The sequence below is a fragment of the Microcebus murinus genome, chromosome 9 (assembly GCF_040939455.1).
Source record: "Microcebus murinus isolate Inina chromosome 9, M.murinus_Inina_mat1.0, whole genome shotgun sequence".
Classification (NCBI taxonomy): Eukaryota; Metazoa; Chordata; class Mammalia; order Primates; family Cheirogaleidae; genus Microcebus; species Microcebus murinus.
In genome coordinates, this window is record NC_134112.1 from 81600276 (window position 1) to 81619377 (window position 19102).

At 37.7% G+C, this 19102-nt stretch overlaps 1 protein-coding gene across 8 annotated transcripts in view; it reads left to right on the plus strand.

Moving 5' to 3' along the window:
* Window positions 1-19102, plus strand: part of NRF1 (nuclear respiratory factor 1) — a 142399-nt gene that overhangs the window by 9493 nt on the left and 113804 nt on the right. For 2 of the 8 annotated variants that reach the window (XM_076006606.1, XM_076006609.1), the window contains exon 2: window positions 10718-10808. The exons of 4 other annotated variants lie outside the window; for them this stretch is intronic. The gene's annotated coding sequence lies outside the window, so the exon portion shown is untranslated. Of the gene's footprint in view, window positions 1-9113; window positions 10809-19102 lie in introns of those variants that run through there. 2 more of the 8 variants (XM_076006607.1, XM_076006605.1) reach the window with 2 other exon arrangements.

The following is a 19102-nucleotide window of genomic DNA, read 5'->3' on the forward strand; positions in this document are numbered from 1 at the left end:
CTCACTAAATTGTCCAGGCTGGACTTGAACTCCTGGGCTCAAGTGATTCTCCCGCATCAGCCTCCTGAATAGCTGGGACTGCAGGCATGCACTAGTGGGCCTGCCTAGATTTTTAGATTATCTTTACATTCATTAAATCTACAAAGAGAGTCCAAGTAGAACTGGAGTATTTATTTGTTTTAAAAATTTTAGTTATCTTTTTTAGGGATGTAGTCTTGCTCAGGCTGGAGTGCAGTGAAGTGACCATAGCTCACTGCAACCTGGAAGGCCTAGACTCAAGGAATCCTCTGGCCTCAGCCTCCTGAGTGGTTGAGATTACAGGTGTGCACTACAATGCTCTGCTAATGTTTTTATTTTTTTGTAGAGTCAGAGTCTTGCTGTATTGCCCAAGCTGGTCTCCAACTCTTGGCCTCAAGTGATCCTCCTGCCTCTGCCTCCCGTTCTGGGATTAAGGTTTTAGTCACCCTTCCTGGCCAGAACTGGAGTATTTTGTCTTTTACTTTGACCACTTCTGTTTTTTTTTTTTTTTGTTTTTTTTTTCATTAAACAATTATAAAATAAAATTCTTGGTGATAGGTTTCCCATATAAAAATAGCCCATGAATCAAAGAACTAGCCAAAGTTTGTTAAGTAAGAACACCATCAGAGAACTAGTTTCTTGACTCCAAACTGGCTTCAGGTACTGAGTCTAAAGAAGAAATAATTCTGATATATTACCAGTTATGTGACTGAGTCTTAACATTTTCATCTTCTTTAATTTTTGGCTCTATATATTAAAAGTTTTTCTATATTGAAATGTATTATTTTTATAGTGAAAAATTCAGAAAGAAAAACCAAAACAAATACCCCTTCCCTCCAAGTAAGTGGTTTATCTTTGTTTCATAAGCTTATAGGTGATTTTCATTTTCTTTCTTGTACCTTCCATTGTTTTTCAAGTTATCCTTAATGAAAATGCATTTGCTTTTATAATCAGAAAAAATAAACATAAATACAGATAATGTATTAATAATCATGGTTCTGATGACTTCACTATCATATTTTGAGTAGCCAAATTACTTATCTTTGCTGGGCCTTGTTCTTCATTTGAAAATGAAGAGTACAGAAATAATATTTAAAGTTTCTTCTAAATAAAAATTGCTTCTAAAATTAATTCTGAGTCTGTGTTGTATGTTAAGCATAAGTATATTTTCTTCTTATTACATAGCTGCATTGTAGGAAAGTGTTTATAGTAGAATGTAGTGGTTTTTGTAGAAAAGCAAAAGAAGGGCCATGCGCAGTGGCTCACGCCTGTAATCCTAGCACTCTGGGAGGCTGAGGCCAGCAGAGTGCTCAAGGTCAGGAGTTTGAAACCAGCCTGAGCAAGATTGAGACCCCATCTCTACTAAAAATAGAAAGAAATTAATTGGACAACTAAAAATATATAGAAAAAATTAGCCAGACATGGTGGTGCATGCCTGTAGTCCCAGCTACTCGGGAGGCTGAGGCAGAAGGATCACTTGAGCCCAGGAGTTTGAGGTTGCTGCGAGCTAGGCTGATGCCACGGCACTCTAGCCTGGGCAACAGAGTGAGACTGTTTCAAAAATAAAAAAAGCAGGGCCGGGCGCAGTGGCTCACGCCTGTAATCCTAGCACTCTGGGAGGCCGAGGTGGGCGGATTGCTCAAGGTCAGGAGTTCAAAACCAGCCTGAGCAAGAGCGAGACCCCATCTCTACTATAAATATAAATAAATTTATTGGCCAACTAATATATATAGAAAAAATTAGCCGGGCATGGTGGTGCATGCCTGTAGTCCCAGCTACTCAGGAGGCTGAGGCAGCAGGATTGCTTGAGCCCTTGAGGTTGCTGTGAGCTAGGCTGATGCCATGGCACTCACCCTATCCTGGGCAACAAAGCAAGACTGTGTCTCAAAAAATAAAAAAAATAAAAATTAATAAAAGCAAAAGAAGAAAATTAAAAATCATTCTACCATATAAAGATAATATTTTAATATGTATGGTTTTAGGTATTTTTCTAAGCATACATGTATGGATATGTACATACAGTACATGTATACATACTGTATATGGTAATATAGAACAATACTGCACATGCTATCTTGAACCCAAAGTGTCTAAGGATATTTGATATGATTAATTTATTTTTGCCTTGAAACATTCCTAGCAAGGCAGTTACAATCTATTTGTTTTAGTGAAATAAAAAATTTTCTCTCTGAATACATATTTGTCCAGAAAAGGCTTTCTATTTCATGTTCCATGTGGTTTTGCTGAGGTAAGGGTGACTTGGAGTAAGGGTATAAGGGCTTGCCCATGAAAGATTACTTAGTGAATAATGAAAACTAAATAAATACTAGGTTAACTTCAGTTTCATTCACATATTAACTTGCTTTTTCTCCACTCTTCTACTATACTTCCTGAGATAAGATTTCTATTTGTAACATAGTTCCTGAAGTGAATAATCTTGTCTTTTTAATTTTTTTTTTTGAGACAGAGTCTCACTTTGTTGCCCAGGCTAGAGTCAGTGCCGTGGCGTCAGCCTAGCTCACAGCAACCTCAAACTCCAGGGCTCAAGCAATCCTCCTGCCTCAGCCTCCCAAGTAGCTGGGACTACAGGCATGCGCCACCATGCCTGGCTAATTTTTTCTATATATATATATATATATTAGTTGGCCAATTAATTTCTTTTTTTATTTATAGTAGAGACAGGGTCTCGCTCTTGTTCAAGCTGGTTTTGAACTCCTGACCTCGAGCAATCTGCCCGCCTTGGCCTCCCAGACTGCTAGGATTACAGGCGTGAGCCACTGTGTCAGGCGAATAATCTTGTCTTAATACAGTATTGGTCTTTTATTTTACCTAGGAACCATCTGAGTTGTTATTGCCATTGACAGCAAATTAACTATTAATAGCAGTAATAGTATAATACAGTATATTCTTTTTTTTTTTTTTTTGAGACAGTGTCTTACTCTGTTGCCTGGACTAGAGTGCTGTAGCATCAGCCTAGCTCACAGCAACCTCAAATTCCTGGGCTCAGGCAATCCTTCCGTCTTGGCCTCCCGAGTAGCTGTGACTACAGGCATGTGCCACCATGCCTGGCTAATTTTTTCTATACAATTAATTTCTTTCTATTTTTAGTAGAGACAGAGTCTTGCTCTTGCTCAGGCTGGTCTCCAACTCCTGCGCTTGAGTGATCTACCCTCCTTGGCCTCCCAGAGTGCTAGGATTATAGGCGTGAGCTACCGCCCTCACCCAAGAAGACAGGGTCTCTTTTTTTTTTTTTTTGAGACAGAGTCTCACTCTGTTGCCCGGGCCAGCGTGCCATGGAGTCAACATAGCTCACAGCAACCTCAAACTCCTGGGCTCAAGCTATCCTCCTGCCTCAGCCTCCCAAGTAGCTGGGACTACAGGCATGCGCCACCATGCCCGGCTAATTTTTTCTATATATTTTGGTTGGCTAATTAATTTCTTTCTATTTATAGTAGTGATGGGGTCTCACTCTTGCTCAGGCTGGTTTTGAATTCCTGATCTTGACCGATCCGCCCACCTCTTCACTCCCAGAGTGCTAGGATTACAGGCGTGAGCCACCGCGCCCGGCCTAAGACAGGGTCTTACATTTATTTTTCCTTAAGAAGACACCCTAGGGATTATTTTCAGGGGATGTGTTTTTTTTTTTTTTTTTAAGTACGGTACAATAATCTACACTTATTCAAATATAGTTAAGTCATCTTCTTCTGGAACATCATCATAACTCTCCAAACCCTGAATTCCATCCTAAATTTCTTGCGACTCTATTTCCTTTAGAACCATTGGCCCCAATGTCTCATGTCAAGCCAATAGAGCTCTCATTAAATGAGCAGCTCTTATCCATGTAACCTGCTCTAAGTGCATGTGCATTGACAACAATACTGTCAGTGATTTTTATCCCGTGAATTCTTCACCCAAATCATGACCTCTTGGAGACTAGGCTTCACTGGGTCCAATCTGCACAGTGGAGCAGAATGATCTCTCTGGACTCAGCAGGAGACTCCTTGCTGAAGCTTTTCCCCTATCCCTTGGTGTTTGTGGGTGGTGAGAGAGGCCCACAGTGCTGAGTAAAATGGCAGCAACAGCTTTCCTTCTTCCCCCCGGGGACACACAATACCTAAAGTAGAGCATTGCACTCCTCACTTACTGAGGAGACTTTCCCCTCAAAGCCTCAGCTTGCAACACGCACAGGATGGCCAGGACCTGAAGGGGAGCCGACCTTGTTGGTGGGGCTGCCCGCACCTTTCCGGTCACCTCTGGGATAGTAGCTGTCATCATGGGGCAGATGAGAAGGGCTGCTCATCTTCTATACCACTCCGTGAGGAAATGCATGGGTTGTGCAGATACGCTGCGTAGCCACGCCCATCACTAGGTCTTATTTTCGGGGTAGGGCTTATATTGCACAAATGCTTAGAAATCCTGCTAGGGCTTATTTTATGGGTAGGTCTTATTTTCTGGGAAACACGGTAGTTCTGTCTTTAATCCCTCTGAGCTGTTCTTTGTTTTTGTTTTTTATACAAAATGGAAGGCAACTCTAGGGTAAATAGTTCCTTAGTGACTGCAATTAGTATCTAATTGTATTATTACTAATGTAGTCATTTTTGGTCTAAGTATAGGGTAAAGCCTGTGGAAATGTATGTGATAGAAGAAGAAAAGTCTGACTTGTTTATTCTTTTCCCTTCTACTTTGAAGGTTAGGATCTTTTCCAGGAGAAAAACTTTATCCTGTATGCTTGACAGTTATGATCCTTAAGTCAGTATCTTCCAGACATAGAGAATCTGGGAATAAAAACCATTTTGTCTCTTAAACTTGTGTATCTGTCATTCATGTCTGTTTAGCTTTAAAAAGAAAGAAAGAAAGAAAGAAAGAAAGAAAGAAAGAAAGAAAGAAAGAAAGAAAGAAAGAAGAAGAAAGAAAGAAAAAAACTTGTATATCTGAAAGGTGTGAGAGAAGTAGCTAATTCTCATTTGATATCTGAGGGGGGGTCCTCGATAATCTCCCATGGATACCAAGGGGGAACTCTGAGTCCATCAGGTCTCTGGTCAAGCATCATTTCCTCAGGGAAATTTTGCCTAATTTCCCTCATTTTTGTGCTTTTCCTTCACCATATGTGTCCATAAATGTAATTTTACATTTGTTTACATATTACTTGATATTTGTTTCCCACCAGGTTGTAAGCTTCATGAGAGTAGATACTGTGTTTTCATTACCAAGCACAGTGCCTGACACATTACAAGTGGTCAGCATTTATTTGAATGATTATAGAGATCTTGTAAAACTCATTTGTAATATTTTACCTTAAGTATGCTTTTGTAGTGCCATCTAACATTTTATAATTTTGGGAACTCAATGGGAAGAGATTCTAAATGATCTAAACCAGCTCTCTCCCCAAAGTTTAAATCAAAAGTCTCTTCTTGAACACATGCAATGATAGGAAACTTAACTACCTATCAAAACTCTGGTTAGTGTTTAAGACATTTAGATGGTTAGAAAGTTTAATTTCAACTGAAATTTCTTCCTGGAACTTTTACCTACTGATCTTCTGTTGTCTAGGGCTTCCAAAAACGAGTATGGTTTCTGTTTTCTTTGTAGTCTCGGAGTTGTCTCTAATGTAGTTTAATTATCCCTAGATCCTTCATGAGCCTCTTGGGAAGGTAAGAGGGTATGCTGGAAAGATAGAGTTTGGGGACTGTATTAGTTTCCTAGGGCTGCTATACCAAAGAAGCACAAACATAGTGGTTTAAAACAATAGCAATTTATTCTCTCATAGTTCTAGAGGCCAGAAGTCCAGAAGCAAGATGTCCACAGGGCTGTGTTCTTTCTTGGTAGGAGCTAGGGAAGATTCTGTTCTTTGCCTCTTCCAGCTTTTGGTGGCATTCCTTGACTTGTCTTTATATCATTCTACTTTCTGCCTCCACGGTCACATTGTCTCCTCTGCTGTCTGTGCCGTCTCTATGTGTTTCATGCTTAGAAGGATGCTTGCCACTGGAATGAAAACCCACCTAGAAAATGCAGGATGATCTCATATCAAGATCCTTAATTTAGTTACATCTGCAAAGACCCTTTTTTCAAGTAAGATAACATTCACAGATTCCAGTGATTAGGGCATGGACCTATCTTTTTGGGAGCCATCATTCAACCCACTTTAGGGGCTCTAGGCTTAAATGCTGATAATGCCACTTAGTAGCTTTGCAATCTTGAGCATATAACTTAACCTGAGTCTGAATCTCCTTAATTTTAGACAGGGATAATAATGTCTTTATCCCTGATTTTGAAGCTATAAGGAAAATTCATATGAAGTGCTTGGCATGTGGTAGCTAACTCATTACATGTTGCCTTCCACATACAAAACTACCCTGACCCTACTGCACTTCGTCATGGTCCCTGGGTAGCATGTGTGGCCTAGAAACCAGCATGAGTTGTAGGATTGGTCTGATAAATACAGACCACAGTGGCTCTGATTTTTCTGTGTTCTGGACACCATTTAACCAACTACGATATAGCGCAAATTTGAATTTGATGGTTTATCTGGTTTATCAGGTTTATCTGTAGCCACATCATAAGGTTGGCTCATTAATGTTAGAATTATTTAAAACGCCCAAATCTTTTTCATTGGTGGTTAAACCTATATTACGTGGTTAGGTGTTTAGATCTAAGTGCATGCTGTCATGTTACATTGTGTGTTACAAGTGTTACATTATCAAGTGGTAGTGCCCAGTGCATGGTAGGAAGTCAGTCAATGCTAAATTTAATGTTGCTGTGTGATTTAAAGGAGTATTTAAACTTACCTACTTTAGTGCTATTCAGAGAATATTTCTTAAAACAAATGCTGTGATTAATATAAAAAGGGAGCGTTATTAATATCATTGAAGGAGCAACTATATTAATTATGTTGGGCAGATGGACGGTATTTAGATTCTTCTGTAATCAGGTACTCCTTCAGGTAATCAATGGTGATCACTTCCAGGTTGATGGACGGCTTACTTTTGATGCTTTTTGTCAGATGCGAGATGTGTATCCATTGCTAATGTAACAAATATGCATCATCTAATGATTTTTCACATCTAGTATTTTTTTTTAATTTGCATTCAAGATAAAAGACTAGAGAAATAGGTGAAATGGTATTTTACAAACATCTTGTTTTGAATATTATGTGCACATGGGTAAGAGGTCAAATAACATAAAAAGGAATACAGTGAAAAGTGAGTTTCTCTTCCACAATTTCCCTTAATGGAAATAATCGCCACTACCAGTTTCTTACGTATTCTTCCAGGTAGGCTAAGCAAAAATGTGTATATATGTCCTTGCTTTTTAAAAAAACACAAATGGTAACATACAGTCCTTTAGAAAGTGCTTTTATAAAGAAATAACATATTTTATATCTTAATCCTCAAGACCAATGTAGGATTTCAAGTTTTTTGCCCTAGTGTTTTTTTTTAATTAAATTTATTATACTTCTATTCTTTTTGTTTTTCCACAAAAGGTTAGATACTTTATGAATGCATTGCCCTAGTGTTGAGAGATAGGGAACCAAATTCCATAGCTTTCCATTATTAATCTGATTGTGTGGGATGCATTGCCAAGAGAGTTGACTATTATATAGTCCTGGCCAGGTGTGGTGGCTCATGCCTGTAATCCTAGCACTTTGGGAGGCTGAGGCGGGAGGATCACTTGAGGCCTAGGAGTTCGAGACAAGCCTGAACAAGAGTGAGACCCCGTCTCTACAAAAAAGTAGAAAAATTATCTTGGCATAGTGGTGCACACCTGTAGTCCCAGCTACTCAAGAGGCTGAGGCAGGAGGACTGCTTGAGCCCAGGAGTTTGAGGTTGCTGTGAGTTAAGATGATGCCACTGCACTGTAGCCCACCCGGGTAGCAGTGAGAGACCCTGTCAATCAATCATTCAATCCTTTGTCTTTATAGTCTCACTCGGTTTTTTTTTTTTTTTTTTTTTTGAGACAGGGTCTAATTTTGTTCCAGGCTATAGTGCCATGTCATCTAGCTCACAGCAACCTCAAATTCCTGGGCTCAAGCGATCCTTCTGCCTCAGTCTCCCAAGTAGCTGGGACCACAGGCATGCGCCACCATGCCCGGCTAATTTTTTCTAAATATTTTTTAGTTGTCCAGCTAATTTTTCTTTCTATTTATTTATTTATTTATTTTTTTTGTAGGGTCTCGCTCTTGCTTAGGCTGGTCTCGAAATCCTGAGCTCAAACGATCCACGCGCCTCAGCCTCCCAGAGTGCTTGGATTACAGGCGTGAGCCACCACGCCTGGCCTCACCCAGTTTATAACAAGGAAATAAAAACCAAGTTTAATTTAGGTCATTTATTTACAAAACCAGTAAAGAAAAAAACTCATCAATTGAAATTTGCTTAACACATTAACTTGGGCCCTTTTCATGCTTGCTAAATAACGTACTCATTTTGATTATATTGACAGAAGCACTAAATAAATTATTTCAAGAGCCTGGTCAGGAGGAGCACAGGTTTCGCTTAGGAAGAGCTGGAATGCCAGGAATGGAAAGGCTATGAGAATCATCACATTCTACCTTGGGTTAATATTTGTGGGTTTTTCCTCTCTTATATGATAAACCAGTGGTTTTTAATCTTTGGTCTTTGAGACCCTTTTACTGTCTTAAAAATTACTGGGAACTACAAAGAGCTTTTGTTTATGTGTGTTATAACTTTTAATATTTTCTATATCAAAAACTAAAACAGAAAATTTTATAATGTTTATTAATTTAAAATAATCATAGTAAACCCACTACCTGTTAAAAAGATGTATTTTTATGAAAAATAATTATATTTTCCGGCCGGGCGCGGTGGCTCATGCCTGTAATCCTAGCTCTCTGGGAGGCCGAGGCGGGCGGATTGCTCAAGGTCAGGAGTTCGAAACCAGCCTGAGCAAGAGCGAGACCCCGTCTCTACTATAAATAGAAAGAAATTAATTGGCCTATATATATATATATAAAATTAGCCGGGCATGGTGGTGCATGCCTGTAGTCCCAGCTTCTTGGGAGGCTGAGGCAGAAGGATTGCTTGAGCCCAGGAGATTGAGGTTGCTGTGAGCTAGGCTGACGTCACGGCACTCACTCTAGCCTAGGCAACAAGCGAGACTCTGTCTCAAAAAAAAAAAAAAATATATATATATATATTTTCCAAAACAAAAGACAATTTAGTAAGAAGAGTGGTATTTTTTGGTGTTTGCAAATCTCTTTAATGGCTGGTTTAAGAGAAGACAGCTGGATTCTCACATTTGCTTTTGCCTCAGTCTGCTGCAGTGTATTTATTGCTTTGGTTAAAGAAGATCTGGTCTCATACCAAATATGTAGTTGGAAGTGGGAAGAGTATTTTAAGAGCCTTTTCACATAATTGTGGATGTTCTTTGATGTTATACTAAAACTTGGCTGTGGTAGTTTCTTACAGGTGAATTTTAGTGTATTATCTGAAGCCATAATTGTACTCTGTTATGTTAACATCTATTGGTTTATCATGTACTTTTTTTTTTTTTTTTTTTTTTGAGACAGAGTCTCACTTTTTTGTCCAGGCTAGAGTGAGTGCCGTGGCGTCAGCCTAGCTCACAGCAACCTCAAACTCCTGGGCTCGAGCGATCCTTCTGCCTCAGCCTCCCGAGTAGCTGGGACTACAGGCATGAGCCACCATGCCCGGCTAATTTTTTATATACATATCAGTTGGCCAATTAATTTCTTTCTATTTATAGTAGAGACGGGGTCTCGCTCTTGCTCAGGCTGGTTTCGAACTCCTGACCTTGAGCAATCCGCCTGCCTCGGCCTCCCAAGAGCTAGGATTACAGGCGTGAGCCACCGCGCCCGGCCGGTTTATCATGTACTTTAACTGGATCTTTTTAACTATATAATTCACCCAGTTATGCAGATCTTCCAAATCCTGACACAAAAATCACATTCCTTAACATCACCACTGATCTGATCAGAAAAGACTTTTAAGTAATTAAACTATCAAGCTCACTGTGGCAGATACAAGTCTTCTAAAATTCTAATTATCATTTGAAACATCAAATTTCATCATTGGCAACAAATATCATCTGTTGTTTTCCTTGAAGTGATAGGCTCACTTTTAATTTTTGAGCAAATGGCTCTCAACTATCCAGATTTGAATAACCATATAGTTTATCAGTTACTTTTTCAAGTAAAAATGGTATTGTGAAAAAAAGCAGCCAGTTCAACTTGCAGCACAAAGCATGGGATACGTGTTTGTCAAGATAGCCATTACCCTTCCAAATGCAACTGAAGTGCCTTATGCATACTTTCTGTTCGTTACTCAGAATAGTAAAAAGACATTAACTCAAAGCAAAGATTTAATAAAATTAATATTTTTTACTCCATCATCAAGCATATTCTTAAATAAAATTGCCCCCACCTTTACTGTGAGTATATCAAGGTGAAGAATGTAATAACTACTAGTACAGTTTTGTGCCATTACCTTAAGTTGTGCTAAGTATCAGTAGTTTTACACCACCATTGCTGTTGCATCCTGAGTGTAAACATAAAAACACTGAAAAAAGGCAAATAGTATCTTTGTTATTATGAAATGGTAACAAATGACCTCATTGATTCCTTGAAAAGAATCTCAGGGACCCTCCTGAGGTTCCATGGTTCATTTTGAGAAGTACTGCTGTTAAGCTGTTTGAGGGTTTAACTAATCATTCTAATGTCCCCTTTCAGTTCCTGGTCCAGAACTTTACACAGAAAAGGTGCTCAAAGAATATTTGTTTATTGAATGTGATATGCTGACATTTAAACAGGACAAAACTTGGTGAGTAAAATTATGTGGGCAGTCTTCATTAGGCAGCTTTTCCCAGACATTTGTGAGAATAGGGTAAACAAATAGAACGTAGATGGTATACACTTGGTAAATGCAAATGATGAAATAAAAGAATTAAATGTAAGGTGATAGTACCTGCAGAGCTAACAATTTGAGCCTTGCTAGACTTCTTTTGATGAGTCCTCTATTTTGGGGGCCTTTAAATTGTAGTGGTCTAAGAGAGAGGATCCTCAAGTAGGATGGATCCCATCTGAAAAGCAAATATGTAATTTAAATTTCAATAGGTCTTTCTCTGCTTCTAGTAAAGTCTTTGCAAAGGGATTAATGAAGGTGAATGTTAAAAACAAATCATTCTCATTTTCCATAGTAAATTAAGAAATATATCAGACACCCGTGTTTGGCCAAAAAAAAGAAAGAAAGAAAGAAATATATTTTGTTGTTCTTCTTCTGATTTCTAAACAATATATTTGGCTTCTTGTTTTATTTTGGTTTTGGGGGAGTCAGTCCGAGGAAACCTTTGCTTTCTATAAATTTTGATATTCTTTGGACTTGAAGAGGCTGCTTCCTGAAAAGGTCTGACTGCACTGGGTAAATTGTCATATTTCATCCTCATAGAAATTAAAGTATAAAATTGAGGGCTTTGCATTAAAGAATATTAGTTTTCTAGTCATTTAAAGGAAGTAAATTAATGAAGAGATTGATCATTTCAGATACTTGGAATAACTTTAAGCTATTTTATGTTAAAACATTATTTTGTAGGAATTTTGAAATTTAACCTCCTTTTTGTCCTAAATTGATTTAAAATCAATATCAAATGCTGAGGATTAATAAATTAAACACTCATATTTTGTTTTGAGCAAAATATTTTATATCACACAAAATATTATAACTTGATGAAGTTGATACAGTATTTGTTCTGCCTTTACGTGGGGCATTTTCATGAGCTTTCTTGTATTAATTTGCTTAATTGTTTTTCATAAAGTTGAATGAGACTGTAGCAGGATACTAAGGAACATCCTTGAATGATTTTGAATCTTCCTCAGGAACTTGATTTTTCGGGAGAAGCCTATTATTCAGTGTTTCCTTGGACTTTCTCTACCTATTTGCTCCATAGCATGTCATAAGATGATAAACTAAATCCAACTGATAACCAGAAATGGTTAGGAACCATTTTAAATCATCAAGCTAGAAAATACCAGTCAGAAATTAAGCTTATTTTTATGACATCCTTAAAAGACTAAGTACCATTTAAAACTGACCAAAGTAAAAAATCTGCTATCAAATAGAGTTGTAACTGAAGATGTAAAATAAGAGCATATTCAAAATAATGTATGTATTACATTTACTGAACAGATTTAATTTTGAGCTCAATCTGTGTAAGGCACACATTGGGATGTTTGCTACAGATATTTTGTGAAATACAGATTCAGATTGCTATTGGATTATAAATATGTACATGACTGCCCACCTTCAGAACTCCTGCTTTAAATTTTCCAAAGAATTTTCTCATTATAAAAGATATGTTTATCTTTGATTCCTCCATTACTGTATCTCATTTAAGTATTGTAAGGGTTAATTCCTACTATTTTTGGTATGACTCCAATTGTTGCTACTTTTTAAAATTTTTGAAATACTTCTGGTATAAAAAAGGGTATAGAACAATGTAATAAATACCACATACCTACTACCCAGCATAAGTAATAAAATATCACAGGTATAATTGTTGAAGCCTTCTGGGTACCACTTCCTTATGCTAGTCCCCTCTCTTCTTGCTGTGACCATTATTCTGAATTTGGTATTTATTTATTACTCTGGATTTTTACAGCCTTCCCTATATGTGTATGTGTCCATAGGAAAGAAAATATTGTTTTGTAGGTTTTTAAACTTTGTATAAGAGGTTAAACTTTATGGATATATGCAGTTATAGTTTACTCATTTTAAATGCTGTAGAATATTTGCTATAATCAACTGTGAAATCAGTATATCGTTTTGGTAGGGTATTTAAAAAATAAAGTTTTAAGACTATAAAAATTTGTAACAGCCCTCCAGAGATGCCACAGTTAATATTTTTTTTTCTTTTTTTTTAAGAATGAGATAAGTAGAAACACAGTTAATATTTTATATTTTGTTTTTTTCCTTTGCTTTCTCTCTTCTTACTTATGTGTATGTATTTTTTGGTGTCCTTTACTATTAATATAAAAGGGACTCAGTTTTATGGACTACATAAAATTGCAAAACAGCTACATAAAGGCTATAATCTCATTTTAGTTGATTCTTAACCGTGTTTCCCCGAAAATAAGACCTACCCATAAAATAAGCCCTAACAGGATTTCTAAGCATTTGCGACATATAAGCCCTACCCCCAAAATAAGGTATAGTGATGGGCGTGGCTATGCAGCGTATTTGCACAACCCATGCATTTCGTGGCAGAGTGGTAAAGAAGATGAGCAGCCCTTCTCATCTGCCCCATGAGAGCTCTACTACTCAACATGAGAGATGGAGGCCAATGGTTCTAAAGGAAATAGAGTCGCAAGAAATTCAAGATGGAATTCGGGGTTTGGAGAGTTACGATGATGTTCCAGAAGAAGACAGCGTAACTATATTTGAATAAGTGTAGATTGTTGTACTGTACTTAAAAAAATAACACATCCCCTGAAAATAAGCCCTGGGGTGTCTTCTTGAGGAAAATGAGTATAAGACCTTATCTTATTTTCGGGGAAACATGGTAGTTGAAAAAGGAAAGAAAAATGAGCATTACATATCAGATATACCTGGTAAATTTACTGCCTATGCCAAACATTAACGGCATATTTTGTAGTATGGAAACACTGCATAAGTGGCATCTGGGAAGAGTTAGGTCATATTTAGTGTGTTTTTAAATTTATATGAGAGATTTTTCTAGTAAACAGATTTACTAGATAGATGATGCTTATCTCTTTAAACATTAAGTACTATTTTAGTTTTAACCATCTACAATGAGTTATTTCTATGCTGATTATCCAGAATACTATGTACTGCTTATAGTTTTATCTTAGCAACTCAGTTTGTCACTGTGGAAAATAGTGATTACTGAACTGTATTGGACTTCTTTTGTCCTAAGTGCCTTTGAACTCTTATGCATTTTTTAGTTAGAGCTTTATTAGCATGCCACTGCAGGGAGGGAGCAGGAAGAGCATGATAAACAATTTGAGACAAGTGCCACCATAGTCTACTGCTGGCAAACAAGAGCTCCACCAAACCATTGTTTAAAGTGAAGAAGATACAGTCTAAGGCAGGGGTCCTCAAACTTTTTAAACAGGGGGCCAGTTCACTGTCCCTCAGACTGCTGGAGGGATGGACTATAGTTTAAAAAAAACTATGAACAAATTCCTATGCACACTGCACATATCTTATTTTGAAGTAAAAAAACAAATGGGTAAAAACACCCGCATGTGGCCAGCGGGCCGTAGCCTGACTCTAAGGCATTTCTCTCACCATTGGCAGTAGTGGAAAGCTCCACGCAACACAGTCTCTTCATTGGATGAAGCTGATCCACCCTCCTGATTTCTGTCTTTTCCCAACACCACTCATCTTTTATGTTCAAATGTATTCAGTACTATATAACCGTACAATTATTACCTCTAAATGATGACTATATTACATATAAACTGTATTTTAGAATGAATATATTTATATGTAAACTAAAATATAGCTATATATTTTATATTTATATAAACTATGATACTATGCAAGTATTCAGCATTATATAATTATAGGCTATGTTGACTTAGATTAGAGGAGTTCCTAACTGTGCCTGAAAATCTCTTTACCCCGTCTTTACCATGATTTCTTATAGGATCATTAATTTTTTACATATGTATTTTTAAAATTAGTATACATTATTTTTAGAGAGGTTTTAAGTTTATAGAAAAATTGGATGGAAAGTATGGAGAGTTATCGTATACTCCCCCATGCCCAGCTTCCTTCATTAACATGTTGCTTCAGTGTGGTAAATTTGTTACAGTTGGTGAACCATTATCAATTAGAGTCCATAGTTTATATTAGCATTAACTATTTGTGTTGTACAGTCTATGGGTTTTGACAAATGTGTAATGATGTATCCTCTATTGCAGTATCATACAGAATGGTTTCACTGCCCTAAAAGTCTCCTGTGCTTCCTCTTTTCCTCCCTTCTCCCTAACCCCTGGCAACCACTGATCTTTTTACTATCTCGATAGTTTTTCTAGAATGTCATATGGTTGGAATCATACATATGTAGCTTTTTCATATTGGCTTCTTTCACTTGGGTAATATACATTTAAGTTTTCTCCATGTTTTTTCATAGCTTGATAGCTCATTTCTTTTTAATGCTGAATAATATTCCATTGTATGGATGTACCACAGTTTATCCATTCACCTGCTAAAGGACATCTTGGTTGCTTCTCAGATTTAACAATTATGAATAAAGCTGTTATACATCTTTATTTGTGTGCTGGTTTTTGTATGGATGTACATTTTCAACATACTTTGAGTGCCTTTGTTGGATCATATGGTAAGAGTATATTTAGTTTTATAAGACTGAAAGCCTTCTAGAGTAGCTGATGTATGTATTTTTAGGTTGCTCATGCTTTTTTTGAAAACATATTACTCAGGTATGTAAAGGAATGCTTGCCCTGTGATAGGATAATGCCCTTACAAGCAACTGAAGTCTGTAGGGCCGGTTGTCTCTACATAAATAATACCAACTGGTTGTACTTTGCTTGTTCTTGTCTGCTTTCTCTTTTGTCTATTTTTTCTTCTTCCTTATTGCTCTTTTTTTTTTTTAGACAGAGTCTCAGTCTGTTGCCCAGGCTAGAGTGCCGTGGCATCAGCCTACCTCACAGCAACCTCAAACTCCTGGGTTCAAGTGATCCTACTGCCTCAGCCTCCCGAGCAGCTGGGACTACAGGCATGTGCCACAATGCCTGGCTAATTTTTTCTATATATTTTTAGTTAGCCTATTAATTTTTTTCTATTTTTAGTAGAGATGGCGTCTTGCTCTTGCTCAGGCTGGTTTTGAACTCCTGACCTTGAGCGATCCTCCCACTTTGGCCTCCCAGAGTGCTAGGATAACAGGCGTGAGCCACCACGCCCAGCCTTATTGCTCTTACCCTCTTTATCTTGCTTTACAACTTTTCCTGGTTTGGCCTGAAAAATCAGAGGACTACACTTGTTAGAATAGTGTTCAAATTTAAAAGACAAAATAAACAAAACTGAAGTGCTTTCCTACAGTCTCTTGGCTATGTTATGGGTGGTTGAAACTGCAGAATTAAGTAAGATGTTGTTGGGCCGAGCGCTGTGGCCCCTGTAATCCTAGCACTCTGGAAGGCCGAGCCAGGAGGATTGCTTGAGCTCAGGAGTTTGTGACCAGCCTGAGCAAGAGTGAGACCCCATCTCTACTATAAATAGAAAGAAATTAGCCAAACAACTAAAAATAGAAAAAAATTAGCTGGGCATGGTGGTGAATGCCTGTAGTCCCAGGTACTCGGGAGGCTGAGGCAAGAGGATTGCTTGAGCCCAGGAGTTTGAGGTTGCTGTGAGCTAGGCTGACGCCATGGCACTCTAGCCCAGGCAACACAGTGAGACTCTGTCTCGAAAAAAAAAAGTAAGGTGGTGTTGGATCATTAGTTTAATTATGTACAGTATACACTATATACAGTTTCACTATATACAGTACAATCTTCAGAGATGAGAATAGAAGAGCAGTACATTAATAAAATCTGCTTTCCTTTCACATTTATTAATAAAAGGGAAACTATAAATATTTTAAGATATGATAGTAGAAGAGTTTTGGTTTTTTCTTGCATTTCTCTAGGAAAGCCCTTCAGCTTCTATTGTTATAGTTCTTAAAAGAGGACCAAAGCTTTGCTTAGGGCTAGTTTTATACTATGTGTGTAATTCTGTATGTACAATTAATTGTACATATCCTCAACTGTAGCAAAATTATATATCAAAAGATTATATTCTTCCAGTAGGTGAGTGGCAAGGGCTGTATCAAGTCTTATCTGGAGTATGTATCCAAATGACCTTAGTCAGTCTTCCCAATACACATCTGTGGACCCCATGGTCCAGAATCTCCTGGAATGAAATCTTTTTTTGATATATTACTTTGCATGCTAGTTTCAGCCAGGATGCATGCAAGGCCCACTTCTCCAGTGCCCCCACGTGGTGGTCTAGGATTTGCACTAAGACAGCTAGTGATGGGAGAACTAATTGCTTCCTGACAGCCTATTCTGTCTTCATAACCTTTTTAGAAAAATGGTCTATTGACCAGAATTCTACCTTACCTTAACGTCTCATCTAATTTTTATTATTAAGGTCTCATACTATGTCTGATTCCTCTTCCTCATAATAGTCTTTTAATATTTAATGAGAGAGATCCCTTTCCTAAAGTCCTTCTCTAGATTTAAACACCTCTGTTTTTCTAACTATTCCTTATAACATTAGGCCTTTTTCTAGTCCCAATGAAATGTAATGGAGTTTTTCTATATTTTTAAAAAGTGAAGTACCCAGCACTAAATACAGGTGTGGTCATTATTCACATAGTGCATATGTTGCTTGTTATATGATGATTTTTTTCCATACTGTTTGCTGTGAACCAGTACTTTTGAAACTTTTTTTTCTGTGATGATACAAGTCTCCATCATCCTGTTTTCTGCAATGGATTGTTTTTAGAACAAAGTTTAGAATGATATGTTTATGTTTATGAAAACTTATTCTGTTAGATTATACTCATTATCCTAAGCTATTGACATCTTTTTGAAATTTGATTTTACCCACAAGGGCCAGACATTACTACCCCTGGCATCGCTAGTTATCTACCTATTTGATCAACATATCTTTTCTGGGAGGTCATATCCAACATTACTTGGGTCTAAGTCTTCCAGGAAAAAAAATACTTAAACTGCCTCCAACCCAAAAAAACATAACACCCCCCCCCCCAAAATATACCTTTTTTAATCTCTTTTCAATTTCAAAAACTTTGCTACTGCTTTTCTTCCACTTGTTTTCTTCAGTGGCTGCTTCCAGCTTGTTTTAATTTGATGGGTATATATGGCTAAACATGAACTTCAGGCAATAGAAAAACATATATATTTGCAAAGGCACCAGGGAGTGTGGTATGCTTGAGTCATGTTGAACTTCAAGAACCATTATGTTTCTTTTTTTTGTCTTTTTGACATTTAATTATACATTAATTTTAATTATGCAGTAATTCCTTTGGTGTTTTGGAGCCAATTCATGTGTTTTTGCAGTTTTCTCTTAAACTTTTTGTATATATTTGAAAAGCTTGCTCATCCCAGATACTGTGTCTACCGTATTTCCCTGAAAATAAGACCTATCCATAAAATAAGCCCTAGCAGGATTTCTAAGCATTTGCACAATATAAGCCCTACCCCGAAAATAAGACCTAGTGATGGGCGTGGCTACGCAGCATATCTGCACAACCCATGCATCTCGTGGTGGAGCAGTAAAGATGAGCAGCCCTTCTCATCTGCCCCATCATGACAGCTACTATCCCAGAGGTGACCGGAAAGGTGCGGGCAGCCCCACCAACAAGGTCAGCTCCCCCGTCAGCTCCCAGCCAATGGCTCTAAAGGAAATAGAGTCGCAAGAAATTTAGGATGGACGAGGTTTGGAGAGTTATGATGATGTTCCAGAAGAAGACGGCTTAACGATATTTGAATACATGTAGATTGTTGTACCGTACTTAAAAAAAACAACACATCCCCTGAAAATAAGCCCTAGGATGTCTTCTTGAGGGGAAATAAATGTGTAAGACCCTGTATTATTTTTGGAGAAACGCGGTATAATGCCTAGTAGGTAAAAAAAACCCATTGGCCAGTCATAAGGCAGAGGCCTTAATAGGAGGGTGATCCTTGGGCCTTAGTTTTCCAGCTGCACAGTGAAATAGTTTCATTAATCAGGAGTTTCCACGTGCGCTTTGGAGTTCTAAGTAGCCTAGGGTACTGCTGGAGGTGAGCAGGGTGAATGGCGATAGTCCTCCACTTCTTATCCTCCTCAATAGAAGAAATTCCACTTTTATCATTTGAGGTTCCTCATGGAATTCTGTTTGAAGAAAGCACTCTAATTAAAAAAAAGAAAAGAAAAAAGAAAGAACAAAAATGGCTTCTAGAGGACATTGGACAGCTTTGATGGTCAATATGTATTTCTGATTCCATGAATTTAGAGGCCTCATGTTTTCATTTGATGAAGGGGAGAAGAGCACATCATGCATGTTATTTGTCCTTTCTTTCCCAAATGTGGGA